At 52.6% G+C, this 17,323-nt stretch overlaps 1 protein-coding gene across 2 annotated transcripts in view; it reads right to left on the bottom strand.

Annotated features, from left to right (window-relative positions):
* Nucleotides 1–9,759, bottom strand: part of RECK (reversion inducing cysteine rich protein with kazal motifs) — a 150,974-nt gene extending 141,215 nt beyond the window's left edge. The window contains exons 1-6 of one of the 2 annotated variants that reach the window (XM_039527833.1): nt 9,662–9,759; nt 8,841–8,945; nt 7,911–8,005; nt 7,592–7,744; nt 4,816–4,948; nt 4,167–4,283 (exon numbers count right to left, since the gene is read on the bottom strand). The gene's annotated coding sequence lies outside the window, so the exon portion shown is untranslated. Of the gene's footprint in view, nt 1–4,166; nt 4,284–4,815; nt 4,949–7,591; nt 7,745–7,910; nt 8,006–8,840; nt 8,946–9,661 lie in introns of those variants that run through there. The other variant, XM_039527837.1, reaches the window with a different exon arrangement.
* Between the last annotated feature and the right edge of the window lie 7,564 nt (nt 9,760–17,323).

Below are 17,323 nucleotides of genomic sequence, written 5' to 3'. Positions count from 1 at the left end.
GACAGCTTTTAGAAAACAGCTTGAGGAAGATTTGTAGTTTACAACTTCAGCAGCCCAAGAAGTGACACTGGATTAAAGCTGCTCCTACTCTACCCAACACCACCATTTGCTGATGGACCTACTCAGCCCTAGTATCCATTGAAGTACCTGTATCATCCTACAGAGATGTTGCTGTCTGCCAATGGCAAGTTAAGCTTTTCTATCTATAGCGTTTCTTTTTCTAAAGCTTTTCTTTGTTTATGGATTTGTTTGTACGCAACAGCATCAAGAACTGTTTGGCCCCACAACTTGAGTCCAATTTTGTAATACACTATCATGGTCATCAGAATAAATTGTTGTCTTGGTGTAAATCTTTGAAGAGGATATCTGTGCCTGATGTCCTTAAAAGAAAGAATCAATGGTGCGGTGATTTGTGGATTTTCTGGCATCTCTCAGCTGTGATGGGGGAGGAGGGGTGTGAGGGTTCATAATGCACTCTATCATTCACTTTCCTACAGAAAACATGGTGAAGAGAATCCTTTTTTCTCAAGGCCTACAACACATGCTCCATAGGAACAGGATAAAATTTCATCTGGTCTATTTAACGTACTCACCCATCTAATTACAATGTGGGTCATCAGCCCACTTCTTTGTTCAGAATCACTCCAGTTACAAAATAATAGCTCCAAAGCATACCGCAAATGACTCAAATTGCAAACCACAAAGGATTCAATAAGAGAGTTCATAATAGAACTTCAGCATAGTCACTAAAATAGCAATGTGAGTCTGAAAGTATCAAAGTAAGAATAATACAGAAGAACAACAATGCAGAGTGTAGCTCTCAACAATTGGTTTCTTTGTCAGAGTCCAGGTCTTGATGATTTTCCAGCTTGCTTTCATATATTTTAAGGGGTAGGTTTACAACTGTAATAAGAGTTTGCTCTCACCAATGACCCCTAGTTTTGCTGAATAGAAAAGTATTGTTTTTAATTTCTCAGTCTGAAAAACCATCTTTGTAACTAAAGTCCTGATCAGTGACACCTCGTCATGAAAAATACAAAATAATAAGAATAGTAGATTTGCACAAAAGTAATAGAAGGAATAATTTGGACTGATTTACTAGACATGGTGCCCAAGAAAGTAGGACACTACCTTGAATTTTCAGATCCCAAGGGGAGTTTGCCAGGCTTGCAGTAATGGGCTAATTTCATCTGTAAAATGTCATCTTTTATGTAGAAATCATTGAAAGCCAATACACTTGGAGCACCCAATACTATTTTTTTTACAATTATTTTTCCAGGAAGTTTCTTTAAAGGAGAACCTTTTCCCCCCTCTTACCTTAAGAGTAATTAATTTATTCCAATTGCTAAGAGAGTCTGTGGTAAGGCAAGGAATAAAACCCTGGCCTCCAGCCTCCAGCTTCCAAATCCTAACCCTTAATCTAAAAATATGTTCTTCTTTCCCAGGACACTAGTTTTATATTGTAGATCTTTTAAAAAACTCTTGCAGTGTTGGGTTTGTCATTGGCTCCAGAGGAATTTCACTAGCTCATAATAAAATGTTTAATAAAATATCCTGTAGTCTGTTTGATAAGGTATGTTGGGGTAATCTTGACTTTGATAAGAGGCAGCAAAATTATTAACAGAATGAAAATCTATAGGGATACATGAAATAGAATTGTGAATTTTCCTAGATCACAATGAAGTAAAGACCCTGTAGAGAAACTACTAGTTGTGTATCTTTGATATTGATGAGCAAACATGCCATAACAATAGCCTCGATGTCTAACTGTACAGAAGTGGATTAAAATGCATTTGTTAATTAATTTGAGTATCCACAAGATATAACCTTATGAGAGACTAAAGTCAACTTAAATATAAAATACTTCTCAAGGGAAAAAATTAGGTTGGCTTAACTTCCTTGGATGTCTTCCAAAATAAGACTATTGTACAGTATACTGGACTACTCATTCTAAGTTACTGAATGGAACAAAAAAAGTGGAATATCATTTTTTAAATTAGTCTTTGGTCAAATCTTCTTCAAAGATTCAGAAGAGGCTCCCAATCCTAGGTAAACAAAGCAGCACAGATGGGACCACTGTGGGTGGAATTACTGAGGAGGCTGGTTCTAAAAGAGCAGAAGATTTCTCTCCTGCTTTAAAAGAGCTGGTGGTGGTGGCAATGCAAGCACTACCCTTCAGCCCTTCAAAGGTAGGAAATCAAGTTTCTGCCGTGCTGGAGGGAGCAGAGCTGGAGAAGAGAAATGGGAATTGGAGAAATTTGTATTAAAGACATTGGCAGGTGGAGATTAATGTTACAGAACCACAGGATCAGTGCTACACCCCATCTTTGGAACAGTCTCTTGGAGGAATCCCTTCAATGTGCCAGACCCCTAAAATGTCTCTCCTCCCTCAGGGTACCTGTGACGGCGCACCCCCTAAGGCTTTATGGAAATATGCTTATGAATGTATATTTGACATAACTGGAATATGTTTTATGCTACATATGCCATGTAACATCTCTGTAAAGGTTATGATCTACTGAATCTATTCATCCTATTTCTATGCATGTATCATTTTTGTATCTGAAGTTATGAATATTGGCTGTGTACTTGCTTGATTTTTAAGTAGCCGTAGCAAAGCATTTGTTCAGTTTCTTGAGAAAGAAATGTGCAAATTAAGTACCCAATCAAGAAACACTTAACGAACAATGGATCCTGGAAGGCTCCAATCCACATAAGAAGTCTTCCTGGAGACATTCAAGATAACATGGGCAATGGCTGCTGCCTGTAAAAACTTGAGTCATGCATGGACATGTAACTTGTCCATGTAGCTCCAAAACTCCATCTTGGAGCCAGACTTTGCATAGGAGAGAGGAGGGGGTCTCCACTCACAAGAGGAAGTCTATTTAAGCCTGTGGGAGACCCCTCCATTTTGTCTTCAGCTGGCTCAAGAGAGATCCTCTCCACCCCCAAGGATACCTGAAAGAAACCTGAACAAAGACCAGTAACTACAGAAGGTGTGAATGATTACTGGACCCAGACTAGAAGAAGACTAGTCTATAAAAGGAAGCTTACTGGAACACCTCTGAGGGTGAGGTTTTATCTGTATTCAGTTTTCTCACTGTATTAGGCATAGGCTTGCATATTTTATTTTGCTGGGTAATTCACTTTGTTCTGTCTGTTACTACTTAACCACTTAAATCCTTTAAGTGTGTTGGAACCACTTAAATCCTACTTTCTGTATTTAATAAAATCTCTGTTTACTTAGTATTTAACCCAGAGTATGTATTAATACCTGGGGAGGCAAACAGCTGTGCATCTCTCTATCTATGAGTTTACCCTGTATAAGCTTTTCCCACCCTGTTGGATACTGTAGTCCTTAATATACAGGTTTGTTCCTTAAACCTGGGCAGTCTCCTCTGTTGGAGTCTTCTGAGTGTATTTTGTTGCTTGCAGCATATGTGGGGACAAGAGAAAGGCCAAGCATGTGGCTACTGTGTTATGTTTTATACCCTCAGTCCCATGTGAGTCCCCAGGCAAGGCTGAACAATTCCCCTGGTGTGACCTTATGCAGGTAAATCATTGAATTGTAGCTCCCTTGCTGGACAATGGCTGTTGATGGTGGTTTGACACCTGCCCAGGCATTGGTTACTTTCCTTATTGTCTCTGGAGAGCTAGTATCTGGGTGCTTTCCAAACCCATAGTATATTTTAGTGACAACCATATAACACAATTCTCATAACTTCATATGCATTAATTTTGTACATATTTAGAAAGAACAGTGACTTTCAGCAGATCATAACCTTTTCCCTGATACCTCACACAGCCTGCTTTATATGCAATATCAAATTATATATAAATGAGGAATATGGGGGTTACAGGATGCTCCCCCAAGGTACAGAATGTCACAGAAGCATTAAATATTCATAATTTGCTAGACAATTTTATCCTGATAAAATGTGTGTGGCAACATTGTACGTGAAGTTATAGGCTTCCCCTGTATAACACACATTTTCCAAACCCCACAGCCTTGGTGAGGCTGAAGCTGGCAAATAGGTCTGTCCTAAACCAAGGAATGGGTGCTTGACTTAATTTGTATTTAAGCAATAAACAGTCATCAGAGAAGGAAAACACAGTTTAAACACGTGAAGAATACTGGCAGGTAATATCCTTCAACATAGACTCACTCTAGCTCCTGGGTCTCTGCTGGAAATGTTTTTTCAATAGGGAGACTGAAATGATAACGAGGGACAAACATCCCAAGGCACCCCTTTCTCTCTCCTTATCCATCACATTCGCTGCATCTGAGTAGACAAAGAAAGCACCCATTGAACTGTGGGGAAGGGGTCCTGACTTAGTTTGGTCAGTAAGACTGCTGAAAGAATGGGGTTAGAACTTTGTTCTGAATCTAATTCAGTTTTGTGTTAGGCATCTGTAAGCATTTTATCTCTATTTTTCTTGTAACCATTTCTGACTTTTATGCTTCATTACTTGTACTCAAAATCTCTTTGTAACTAATCAACTTTAACACACTGGATTAAACAAAACCATAAAAAAAACTTAAGTGTCTGGGTAACATCATTTGGGGTGACAAATTGTGTGCATATTGTTACCTTAAAGGAACAACACTCAATACATTTATACTGCCTAGGAGAGGGCTGGCCAGTACAGTACATACAGTTCTTGGGGAAGATCCAGGACTGGGGGTGTGTTGAGATGTCTTTATGTCAGGGCTTGTTGGGATCCAGGAATAGGGAATGCTCTCATCCAGCCTATGGATGAGGGATGCCATCTCTCTCCTTAGAACCATTTGCTATGGGCACTTGGGGCTCATACCTCCATGAGGGAGATGTTATCTTCCATTAAGTCCTACTGAAGAGCCAGCACTCCCTGGTTTGACAGGATGAGGTCCCAAGCTGGACTGGCTGTGGACTGCATCTGGATGTGAGGCTGGGATAGGTTCTGGAACCTGGAAGACAGATGGGGAGGAAGCTTCTGTTCATTTTACATCCAGGGACCCCATAGAAGATGACACAAGTGGAAAGGGGAGAATAAAGAGAAGCTAAGCCCTAGGGGGAAGGAATTATACTGGGACCCAGTTAAATTGTCAGCTCTTCCCCAGGTTTTAGTGTAGGACCTAATGGACAAAAAGTGGCTAAATACAACCCCACTCCTCCAGTCATGGGTGTAACAGGAGAGAAGGCTGATTCCCTGAGAGAAGGCAGGGTATGGAACAGCTGCTAGGGATGGGAGCTGGGCTTCCTGGCAGAGTCCAGGAACCAAAGCACAGCATCTGCAAGGAAGGGATTCCCCACAGAGGGGTAACGTCCTCTTTCACAAAGGGGGAGTCTCCCTGTGGTGGGCCTGGCACCACAGCGCCTCTTTGTGGCAGGGGTAGTATGGGGTGTCGGCACCTCACCACTCTCCAGTCCTTGCGTTCACCTCTCTAAAGGCGATTGGTTGTGGCCCCTTGGCCTTCTTCCCCACTACCACCGCTGTCTGGTGGGGTAGCGCGGCCTAGCGTCTGGAGTCCATACAATCCCCCTTCACAGGCGGGGAAGCGCAGCCTAGCAGCCGGAGTCCATACGATCCCCCTTCACAGGCGGGGAAGCACAGCCTAGCGGCCAGAGTCCATACGATCCCCCTTCACAGGCGGGGAAGCGCAGCCTAGCAGCCGGAGTCCATACAATCCCCCTTCACAGGCGAGGTTTCAGGTAGTGCTTCAGCTTGGCTGACTCCCAGATCCTGGCTCACAGGCCCTCCCTCTGCAGGAGCTAGCAGAGTGCATCCTTCTCCTCCAGCAGTCAGCCCAGACTGAGCTGATCTGCAGGCTTTTATATCTGTTCTCCAGTTGGAGCATGCCCAGCAGAGCTTCTGGGGCATGGCTTCCTCTGCTAGGAAGGAAGGGTTAACCCCTGCTGTACCAGTGCAGGGCCACTCTGCCCTGTCACACTCCTCCTGAAACTTTATTAATCCTATGGCCTGTTCCCATCTCTGCCCACCCCATCCCACAGCTCAGCAGCTCCAGCTACCGAAGAGAGCAAGGACCAGAGACCTTCCTGCTCCTGGGACAGAGGAGTAGGTTGATGATCTACCCAGATGTGAGTGTTGGCCTTCCCCATGCCCATGGTCTATACTCCATGCAGGACAGCGCACAGGAACTGCGATTCCTGTTCCGGATCTAGGGGCGGCTTCAGTTTGCTGGCAGGAGACTGTATGTGAGACCTTTCAGTTGCGGGGCATGGAGATTTGAAGAATATGGAGCAAGGAGGGAAGGGATTTGGGAAGCAAGAGCAGAGGATCAAACACTTTCTAAATGTGCATCAGGATTATCCCCACTTCAGAGATGGAGAAAGTGAGACACCAACTGGGAGAGTGACCTGGCCAAGATCACGCTACCACTCAGCAGCAGGGCTGCAGTACAACCCATTCCTTGTTCTCATCACTGGACCCTGCTGTATGACCCTCCTCTACCATAGCTATCCTGACACTGCTGGAGTCAAATCAAGCCCCTAGCCAGGAGAGAGGGACTGTTCCCACCCGCTCTGCCAAAGGAGGGGAACAGCCACTGGTGGGAGGAGATCTGGGAATGGGAGGGACAGTGACTCCTGCCTCTGGGCCTGAGCAGCACTGGGGTTAGGGGCTCCATGCAGGAGGGTTCTGGAACCTGAGGGTGCGTGTGGGCACCATGAGCTATAGACACTGGTGCTGGGCACAGAGTCCAAGGGCAGCTCCTCAGACAACTCCTGTGATGCCCAAAGGAAAAAAGACAGGAGCATGAGAGGATTCAGGCCCCACTGACCCATGGGCACTTCCCATAGAAGAGGCTACACATTGCTCCAGCCACAGCCAGCAGGATCCCACCCACAAGCTGGGTCCCTTCTCTAATCTCCTCCCAGCCCCACACCTTCCTCTCCACCCCAGCCTCAGCAGACCCCTCCCATCTCCCTATTCTCCTCACCACTCTCCAATACCAGGCTATTTCCATAATAGAAGCAGGCTTGTACCAGAATTCACTCACCACTAGGTCCTGTCAAGGCCTGGTGTCACAGCTTTCTTGCTGGGCTAGCACCCCCACCCATAGTCGCTCTGGCAGTTTGTTGGCTGGGAACTCAGCCCTTCAGCCAGGTGACCGTCCTTCAGTCCTGCAGCAGGACAAGCTTCCTCTGCCCATGTGCCTCAGCTCCTGCCTGGTCAGTCGCCATCACCAGTCAATCCTTGACCTCCCAGGCTGCCAGTGATGGGAGCAACTCTGGATGGTAATTTGGGTGACATGGCCACTAGGCCACTGGGAACTGGGTGCAGCCCTGTGGGGCAGGCAAGAAAGGCTCACAGAGGCACTTAGGGGACTCTCCTGCCCTTCCCAGGAGCGATAGCACCATGTCCTAAGTCCATGAGGAAGTAACACTTATAATTAGCCTTGCTAAAGAGCTGGGTTGGAGCTGCTCAGGGGACAAACTGTCTCCTTCCTGCTCATCTCTCTTCCCAGTAGCACCTGCTCTGACTCACATTCTCCACCAGGCTTCTTGCTGCCAGGACAGCGAATGGCCATAGGATGGGAATGAGGTCCTGGGCCCCTCCCCAATCTCCTGAGTCTAATGCAGCTGTTTACCTTGTCCCCCATCAGCTGCTGGGCTTCCCCCAGGAGGGAGCAGGCGAGGAGCAGCCCAGCTTGGCTGACACGCAGCAGGGGGTCGTGGATGGCCAGCACTGCCGTCCAGAGGAAGAATCTTCTCTGCCCCTCCGAGAAGAACTTGCCGAAGACCTAAAACCAACAGGACATGAGGCATTAGCAGATTCCCCAGAGCCAGGCTCCAAATCCTGGGGCTAGAAGGGCATCACCCTCTAGTGGCCCCAAGAGGCAGCCACTGCAGGGGACCCAGCCACCCCCACTCCCTGAATTGTCTCATGCCCTGGCAGAATGTCCTTACCTCCCCCACCCTGGCCGTGTTCCTGTAGCCCAGGAGCCTGCTGTCCTGGTGCCAGTCCCAGCACCGCAGATCTTCGGCCTCATGGATGGTCAGCCCTGGGAAAGAGACACACACATTTGTCATTCTGGTTGCAGTGCTTGTGTCCTTCCAATCCCATTGGTGGCTGCACAGTGGGCAGAGTCCTCGCTGTGTGCCTGGCCCAACAGGATTGCAGGGGTGGGGTGTAGAACAGAGAAAGAGACAGACAGAGACTCAACCTCCAGCCGGGGTTAGCCTGAGAGAAATTGGCTGGGGTCCCAGTCTCACTCTTCTATCGGGTGCCATTTCCCCGCTGTGCTCATTACCCCTCTGGTGCAGCAGCAGCTGGTAGAGCTGGTAAACCCCCTCCCTGGCCTGCTGGCTGAGGTCCTTGCCTGGGTCACTGATGAACAGAGCCAGGTGTGCCACATGGTGACCCAGCCTGGGGAATTCTGCTGAGTTCTAATGGAAGGGAGAGGGAGAGGGGACCCCATCAGCATTTTCCTGTCAGCTCCTAGTTACCCCCTGGGCCAGGAGTCTCCTTCCCCTCAGCCCCTCTGCAGGAGATGCTGGGGAAGAGGAGCTAGAGCCAAACCCTTAATTTTCTCGGCCCGCAAGGGAGCCTGGAGCACAGGGATGTGGGCAGGGCCCTCCATGAGGATTTGCTTCCCCAGCTGCTCCAGGATGACAGGAAGGCATGAACCTGGAGCATGGTCCCCTTAAAAGCCCAGAGTCACCACTGAACCAGGACAAGAAGAACATAACTCAAGCCAAGCTCATTCTCTGCTCTGACTCTGCCTCCACAAGAGGAACACTCCTAACCCACAGCCCCTGCAGCAGCAGATCCTACAGCCAGTTGGAGCCAGCCCACCTAGGCCTGGAGTCAGGAAGCTGGGGTCAGAGGTCACTTACGTCAAATTCAGGGAGGGTGATGGTGGATCTGAGCAGGCCCGTGCTGCTCCTAATGGCCCTGGCTCTATCCTGCGACACCCTGGACACGATCCAGAAGTTGTCGTGCTGTAGGGGAAAGAGGCAGGTCAGGATCAATGGGCAGGTGCACGTGTTGTGCAAATGACACACACCCCTCCCCAACCCCAGGACGCTGAGACATTGTGTGCGGGGTGGAATATCTGATTCATTGATCGCAGAGCTTTAGAAGGGGATTGTTGCCCCCAGGACAATGCCTGTATTCTGCAGGTCACAACTTGTCATTGTCTCTCTAGATTGGGACAATGCTCGGTGTCGGGGCTGGTCCCATCCTCCCTGAACTCCTGATTCCTGAACAGCTCACCAGGAAGAAGACAGACCTCTGACCCCTCCCTGGCTCTCAAGTCCTTGGTTGGGTGAAGGTAGTGACTGTGAGCACAATCCCCCCAGGAATCTCAGGGCCTGTTGGAGAGAAGGGCTGATTTCCTCGGGTCCTCCTATTTCTCTAGGAAGGAGCCTGTGCCTCGTCTGTGAGAACTATCTCCTGGAGCTCACGGGAGGGGTTCAGACTCTCACTCCGCAAGCCAGCCAGGGGCCCTGTAGTTAGTGCTCAACAGAACCAGGCAGAGCTCTGGCTTGAAGTCCCAGCTCCTTCCTCTGTCCTTCAGGGAGGAAGGGGCTGACACTGCATTGCACTCACTGCCCTGACCCAGGACAGGCCACTGGGGACCCAGCTAGGAGGACAGACTGGAAAATGGATCTAAGAGTTAAGGTTAAATTGCCCCCACCTCTCTCATGGGGCTCACCTCCAAGATGTAGTGGAGCCTGTTGGTGTCTGGGGACTCTGCCAGCAGGTTCCCCAGAATGGCATCCAGGAGGTCTGGCAAGACCCTATTCAGATCCTGCAAAGCAAGGGAGAGCCATGGGTCAGAGTTAGGGAATCTGGGGCTACACCTGCCACAGGATGGGAAGAGGGGACTCTGGGAAGCACTGGTGAGACCCCCAGACACGTATTCTGGCCTCTCTCATTCACATCCCACTGCAGGCAATTAGCCAGGATTCATAGCAGGATGACAGCTGGTTCTTCAATCCATGAGTTTAGCATGATCTACCTAGACTTAGGTGGTGTCCTTCTCCGTGCCCAGGGTGAAGATGGCATGCAGGGTAGCTCGAAGGAGGTGGGTCTCCAGTTCTGGCTCCAGGACAGGTGTCATGGTGCTGGCAAGAGAGAGGAGCCGGCATTAGACTGTGCAGTGCAGGAGTGGGGACTGGCACCAACGTGGACGTGAAACTGCAGGGAGCTAGGCAGAGGCTGGCGAGAATGGAAACCGAGCCAGGGAATGACAAGGCCAAGGCCTCACAGACAGACAGTGGCAGGACAGGAATAGCGCCTGTTCTCTGGACCCTGCTGCCCCTCCTGTATCTGATCCCGGACGTAAGACTCTCCCCAAGGCCTCTGTAATGTTACTGGCATGAAAAGAACAGCCCAGCCAGGAGAGAGTGAACCCTCCTGCCACCTCTGCCAGAGATGCCACTCTTGGGAGGTGACCTGTGACTGGGAGGGGCAGTGACTCCCAGCCTTGGGCCTGAGCAGGTTAGGGGAGCCGGGTCGGGTGGTCTTGGTACCTGAGGTTGCTCACAGAGATCAGGGAGTTGGCTAGGACAGTGCCAGGTGGAGAGTTATCAGGAAGCTCCTCAACGAGCTCCTGTGAGACCCAAAGGAGACAAAGGAGCGTGTGAGATTCAGGCCCCACTGACACTTCCAAGTGAGGAGATTACCCAGCCAGCACCCCACATGGACAGCAGGATCCCCCCACCTGCCTCCCGCTCCTCCCATATTTTCCTGTCCATCAAACATGTCCCGCTCCCAGGATTCCTGCTCGGCTTAGTCCCATTCCCCTTCTTCCGTTCTGCTTGTCAAAACTTCCCCCATCCAACACCATCCCGACTACCAAGCTGGGACCATCTGATTCCTTGTCCCCCAGCCTCAGCTGCCCCTGCAGCCCCACGATTCCCCCACTGCCGACTAGTGACAAATCTCAGAATTTCTCCCAGCTCTTCTCCCCAGTCCTCAGCCCCAGCAATCCCTGCCCTCAGCTGCCCCCTCCAGCTCCACCCAGGACCCATCCATTGGCCTGGGGAGACCCCTGCCCCTCCCTGTCTCTGTCCTCCCTCCAGCTGCCAGGAGCCGTGTCTCACTCACCACAATCCTCTCCACCACAGGCGCCTTGCAGCAGTGTGGCTCCAGCGTGTCCTGCCCTCTCTGCTGTGCAGTGAGACACATGGGGTGGATGGCGTGCAGGAACATGAGCTGCTTGGCCTCATCCTGCATCCACCAGGAGTAGGGTTAGGGGAGAGAGAGCCATTTAGCCAGGGAACTCCCTGCCCCAGCCACATCAGCTGCAGGACTCAGGCCCCAATGCGGGATAATGGGGACCCATCCATTCTCCAAATCACCCACGACTCCTACACAAGCAGAGTCAGGAACTGGGACAGTGCCTGTGGGGGGAAGAGACCCTGGCTGGTGTGTGGGGGTCCCAGATCATGAAGGAGAAAGGTCCCCATTAGGGATGGTGGATCATTAGGGACAAGACCCTCTGCAGGGGGTTGGAGTGCTGGGAAGGGGCATCTCGGTTCCAGCACAGCTGGGGAACGTTTGTACCTTTTCTCGGCCCTGGAGCTGCTCTCGGATGTTCTTGAGAGCAGCCTCCTCTGTGGCTACATCCACCCATTCCTCCTCCTGCTCGTCCTCTGAGTCCCTGGGGGTCACTGCACCAGGGACAGAAGAGGACAGGGTGATTCCTACTTCCACTCAGGGGAAGGACAGGGGCATGGTGGGGAGAGCAGGGTTAATGTCCCCACTTCCCAGCTCAGGGACCCAGGGCACATCGGGCCCCACACTCCCTCCTCTCAGCAATGTGCCTTCAGCCCCCAATAGCTTTAGGAGCCCATAGCAGAGAGCACTATCCTGGACTCCCTAGGAGGTGTCTGCCCCCTACTCCGGAGCATCAGAGACCAAAGTGCCCCCACTCCCCCATTTCCCTTGCTGCAGGGGCAGCTGTGTGACTGCTGCTGGTACAGTGACCCCCAGGGACTCAGAGGCTCCCTGGGGGTCAGTGAGGCTCAGGCCAGACACCTGGGCTGGGGACCCGCCCCCATAGCACTGGTCGAGTGCCTGGGCCAGGGTGTCCACAGCCCCCTCCTCAGCCCTCCTTGAGCCCAGCCTGGCCCCTCACCTGGAGCAAAGTAGCAGTGCCCATCGGCCTCACTGCTGCCTGAGTCCCAGGCACTGCTGCTGTCCCATGGGGAGTGGGCCGAGCTGCTGGTGCTGGGATACGGATCCTCCACCTCCTGCCCTGGGGAGGCTGGAAGGTCCTCAGTGACCGGGCAGGGCGATGCCTCCTGCTGGAATCAGGTCTGGGCTCCTGGGACCAGTGCTATGCACACAACAAGCCCTAGAGCCACTCTGTCTAGCTCCCCTCCTGGGCTGGGTACTGCCTGCCCAGTTGCATCCTGGGCCAGCTCCATTTTGGCCTGGCCAGTGCCTCTCCCACCTCGGCGCCTGCGCTGGGAGCGGGTTTCCTCTGCCAGAAGGCTGGGCACTTCCATCTCCTGGCCTGGCCGGGAGCTCCTTCCCCGCCAGCAGGGACGGAGGGGCTGCTCTGCTCCAGGGGAAGATGGCAGCTGCTTCCCTCAGGCTCTGGGACCACCTGCAGAGCCTTCTTCCTGAACATCCTCAGGAGCCTGGACATCTTGGAACCGAGCGGGGAGCAGGCGTGAGTCTGGGGTCACGGCAGCCTCTCACTAACGGGCCTTTTCGGTCCCTCCCCATCCCTGCTGCAGTCAGAGCAGCTCCTCCTCCCTTCACAGGGTGAAGGAAGTGCAAGCTACACACATGGGCAGAGTTTATTGCATGATCTGCTCCCAACATTCCCCCTTGTAATACCTGGTGCTGCAATAACCGGGAGTCTCATCTTTCTTCTTCGAGTGCTTGCTCATATCGATTCCAATTAGGTGTGTGCGCACCGTGTGCACGTTCGTTGGAAGATTTTTACCCTAGCAACGCTTGGTGGGTTGGCTGGGTTGCCCCCTGGAGTGGCGCCGCTATAGCGCCGAATATATACCCCTGCCGACCCAATGGCCCTTCAGTTCCTTCTTACCGCCCGTGTCAGTCGTTGGAACAGTGGAGCATGGCTTAGCTGACCTCCACTTCCCTAGCTACTCGTAGTTCTCTCGTTAATTCTTGTATATATAGTTCAGATTTATACAGTTGTAGTTAACTTTATTCGTTTATAGAATAGTTAGTGTATATAGTTCAGAGGGGTTCGGGGATTATCCCCTTCCCCGCACCCGGTGCCGGGGCCTATGCCCGGTTCACCAGGTTTCAAACCGTGCTTGGCCTGCCACAAGCCGATGCCAACAGGAGATCCCCACGACTCCTGTCTTAAGTGCCTCGGGGAATCTCACTTAACAGATAAGTGCTGCATTTGTAAGGCCTTTAAGCCGAGAACAAAAAAGGAGTGGGACTTTCGTCTCAAGCAGCTCCTGATGGAGGCAGCTCTTACTCCTCCGCCCTTGGCACCGAGCGCTGGACAGTCTTCAAGAAGCGCTCCCTCGGCACCGGATCGCGCCGGTATCGCCAAGGCCTCTTGGCACCGGCCGTCGCCGGCACCGACGTCTGCTCGGCACCGATCCCTCTCCCCGAGGGCAAAGAGGCACAAGACTCCTGCTGCGTCCGCGCCACCTGCTCAGCAGCCAGAGCGCTCTACTAAGTCGGACCGCCCGGCACCGATACCTGCTGTGGCACCGACAACATCGGCACCGTTGATTCCGGCCACGCAAGAGCCGTTGAGTCCGGTGCCTGAAAGCTCCCCGGTGTAAGCCGTGGTTGAGCTCACTATTCCCTCCACGCCGGAGACATTTTCCACGGCGAGGGAGTTGATTGCAATGACGGAGTCTGCGCTGCCTCAACCCCCAGCACCGCCGGTGCAGGTTATACAGTCGATAGGCAAACCTGTCTTGATCAGACCATCCTCTGTCAGCACCACAGAGCGGCACCGTTCACGATTGCGGTCCCGCAGATGCTCTCGGTCCCGTCGCCGATCCAGGTCCCGACGCTGCTCGCAGTCCCGGCACCGTTCTCCATTTTGGTACCGGTCATACTCGTGGCACCGGTCAGTGTCCCGTTCACTGGCCCGGTACACTCGGCACCGATCCAGCTCCCGGCACTGCTCCAGGCACCGTGACTCTCGTAGCCACTCCCGTCGTCGAGCCTCAAGATCTCGGTCGACCTCCCGGCACCGCTCCAGTCGCAGGTCCCGCTCTCGCTCCCGGTACCGGTATGCCTCCCGGTACCGATCCCCGGTGCCGCGTCGAGCAACGCCAGTTAGAGAGGGAGACTCTGCCCAGGGCTTTTCAGCTCCTCCATGGCCATCCAGACATGCATCAGTGTCGTCCCACGCGGGCAGTTCATACGCGCAGGACTGTGATTTGGATGTGCCCACCAGAGTCTTCCAGGAGCCCCAGGCCCAGGACCCTGGCCCCCATCAGTGGTCATTCTGGACACCTTGGGCGTACCACCAGGCCCAAGGCGTATCTGTGATCCCATCTCGCTCTGTTCCGTCAGAGCATCGGGTGCCAGAGGCAACAGTTAGCCGTCCCCCTCCGACCGGTACGGCGGAAGCCCCGGTTCAGCCACCGGACTCCCAGATCCCACTGGAACAGGAGGTCATCCAGGAGCACGAGCCCACGCAGGTCCCACTTGTCCCTGGCCTTTCTTCTTCCTCCTCCCCAGATGAGGCGGTGGCAGGAACGTCCTCCTCGGGCCCTCCTCCAATTGACTTGAGGGCCCATCAGGACCTCCTGAGACGGGTGGCACTCAATATGAACCTCCAAGTGGGAGGAAGTCTCAGAGATAGAGGATCCGGTCGTAGACATTCTGTCGGCTGACGCCCCCACTAGAGTGGCCCTACCGTTCATTCGGACGATCCAAGCCAATGCGGATACCATCTGGCAGTCTCCAGCCTCTATCCTGCCTGAGGCCAGGGGAGTCGAACGCAAGTATATGGTACCCTCCAGGGGGTACGAGTACCTATATGTACATCCTCCCCCTTGCTCCCTTGTTGTCCAGTCCATAAATGAGAGGGAACGCCATGGCCAGCAGGCACCAGCCCCTAAATCGAAGGAGGCTAGGCGAATGGACTTACTGGGCCATAAAGTGTACTCGGCAGAGGCCCTGCAACTCCGCGTAGCAAACCAGCAAGCCCTGCTTAGCCACTACAATTACAACACCTGGGCAGCGGTGGGCAAATTTACGGAGTTGGTTCCTCAGGACTCCCGTCAAGAGTTTGCTGCCCTCCTGGAAGAAGGGAAGAAAGTGGCGAGAACTTCCCTCCAGGCCTCGTTGGATGCAGCTGACTCCGCTGCCAGGACTCTGGCCTTGGGTGTTGCCATGAGGCGCATTTCATGGCTCCAGGTGTCGGGCCTTCCCCCAGAGCTGCAGCATACTATACAGGACTTGCCCTTCGATGGCAAAGGCCTGTTCTCTGAAAAAACTGACCCTAGGCTACAAAGCCTAAAGGACAGCAGGGTCACTATGCGCTCTCTTGGCATGCACATGCCGGTGACTCAGCGCCGGCCTTTCCGTCGCCAGCCCCACCGCCCTTACCCTGCGCCTAGACAAAGACAGGACTTTGCCAGCAGGCGTGGCCGAGGCGGTCATAGGTGTCAGTCAGGGCCCCAAGGGGGCCAAAATCAGGGTCCCTCTAAACCACCAGCAGGGTCAAAGCCAAACTTTTGAAGGCACACCCGAGGACGGCGTACCAGTTATTACACAGGATCCATTCCCTGTCTTTTACAACTGCCTCTCCTTTTTCCTCCCTGCGTGGTCCCATCTAACCTCAGATCGTTGGGTCCTACGCACGGTGGAACTTGGGTACCACCTCCAGTTTATTTCGCCCCCCACCTCCCACCCTCGTCCCTCTTCAGGGACCCCTCTCACGAGCAATTCTTCTTGCAAGAGGTGCAGACGCTCCTCACCCTCGGAGCTATAGAGGAGGTACCAAAGGACGAAAGAGGAAAGGGGTTCTACTCCCGCTATTTCCTAATCCCCAAGGCGAAGGGAGGTCTCAGACCTATCCTAGACCTGCGGGAACTCAACAAGTTCATGATAAAGCTGAAGTTCTGCATGGTATCCCTGGGGACCATCATCCCATCCTTGGATCCCGGAGACTGGTATGCCGCCCTCGATATGAAGGACGCGTATTTTCACGTTGCCATTTATCCTCCACACAGAAGGTACCTCCGGTTTGTGGCCAACGGTCAACATTTCCAGTTTACGGTCCTTCTGTTTGGCCTCTCTACAGCCCCAAGAGTATTCACAAAGTGCATGGCTGTAGTCGCCGCCTCCCTCCGCCGCTGTCGGATACACGTTTTTCCATATCTAGACGATTGGCTCATTCGAGGGACCTCCGAGGCCCAAGTTACCCGTCATGTGGGCATCGTCAAGGACCTATTCCTGCGTCTAGGCATGATGATCAATATAGAGAAATCCACTCTGATTCCCACACAGAGAATAGAATTCATTGGGGCCATCCTGGACTCCAATCTCGCCAGAGCCTGCTTACCTCAGCCTTGGTTTCAGGCGATGGCAACAATTATACAAGGTCTACGGAACTTCCCGACAACTTCTGCTCGCACTTGCCTAGGTCTCCTGGGTCACATGGTGGCCTGCATGTTCGTAACCAATCATGCCAGGCTTCGCCTCCGTCCACTCCAATCATGCCTCACCTCGGTGTACCACCCGAGCAGAGACAGCATAGACATGATCGTCACGATCCCCCCGAGCATCCTAGGCTCCCTTGACCGGTGGTCGACGCCCTCCCTGGTGTGTGCAGGGATGCCGTTCCATCCGCCTCACCCCTCGGTGTCCCTGACGACGGACGCCTCGTCTCTCGGCTGGGGTGCTCACCTTGGTCAGTTTCGCACTCAGGGCCTTTGGTCAGCTCAAGAGCTGGCCTTGCACATCAATGTCAGAGAGCTGAGAGTAGTCCGCCTTGTGTGCCAGGCCTTTCAGCAGCACCTACAAGGCCGTTGTGTCTCAGTGTTCACAGACAACACAACGGCCATGTATTACATAAACAAGCAGGGAGGAGCACGGTCCTCCCCTCTTTGCCAGGAAGCCATCCAGCTCTGGGACTTCTGCATAGCCCAATTGATAGACCTGGTAGCGTCCTTTCTCCCAGGGGTCCGGAACATTCTGGCGGATCGCCTCAGCAGATCCTTCCTGTCTCACGAGTGGTCGATTCGTCCGGACGTTATCCATTCCGTTTTCCGGAAGTGGGGCTTTCCCCGCATAGACCTCTTCGCTTCTTGCGAGAACAGGAAGTGCCAGACGTTCTGCTCATTCCAAGGACTCTCCCCGGGCTCGATCTTGGATGCTTTTCTGATGCCATGGACGAGCCATCTGC

Source organism: Mauremys reevesii, linkage group 2, assembly GCF_016161935.1.
Source record: "Mauremys reevesii isolate NIE-2019 linkage group 2, ASM1616193v1, whole genome shotgun sequence".
NCBI lineage: Eukaryota > Metazoa > Chordata > Testudines > Geoemydidae > Mauremys > Mauremys reevesii.
This window is presented reverse-complemented; position numbering and strand designations above follow the sequence as displayed.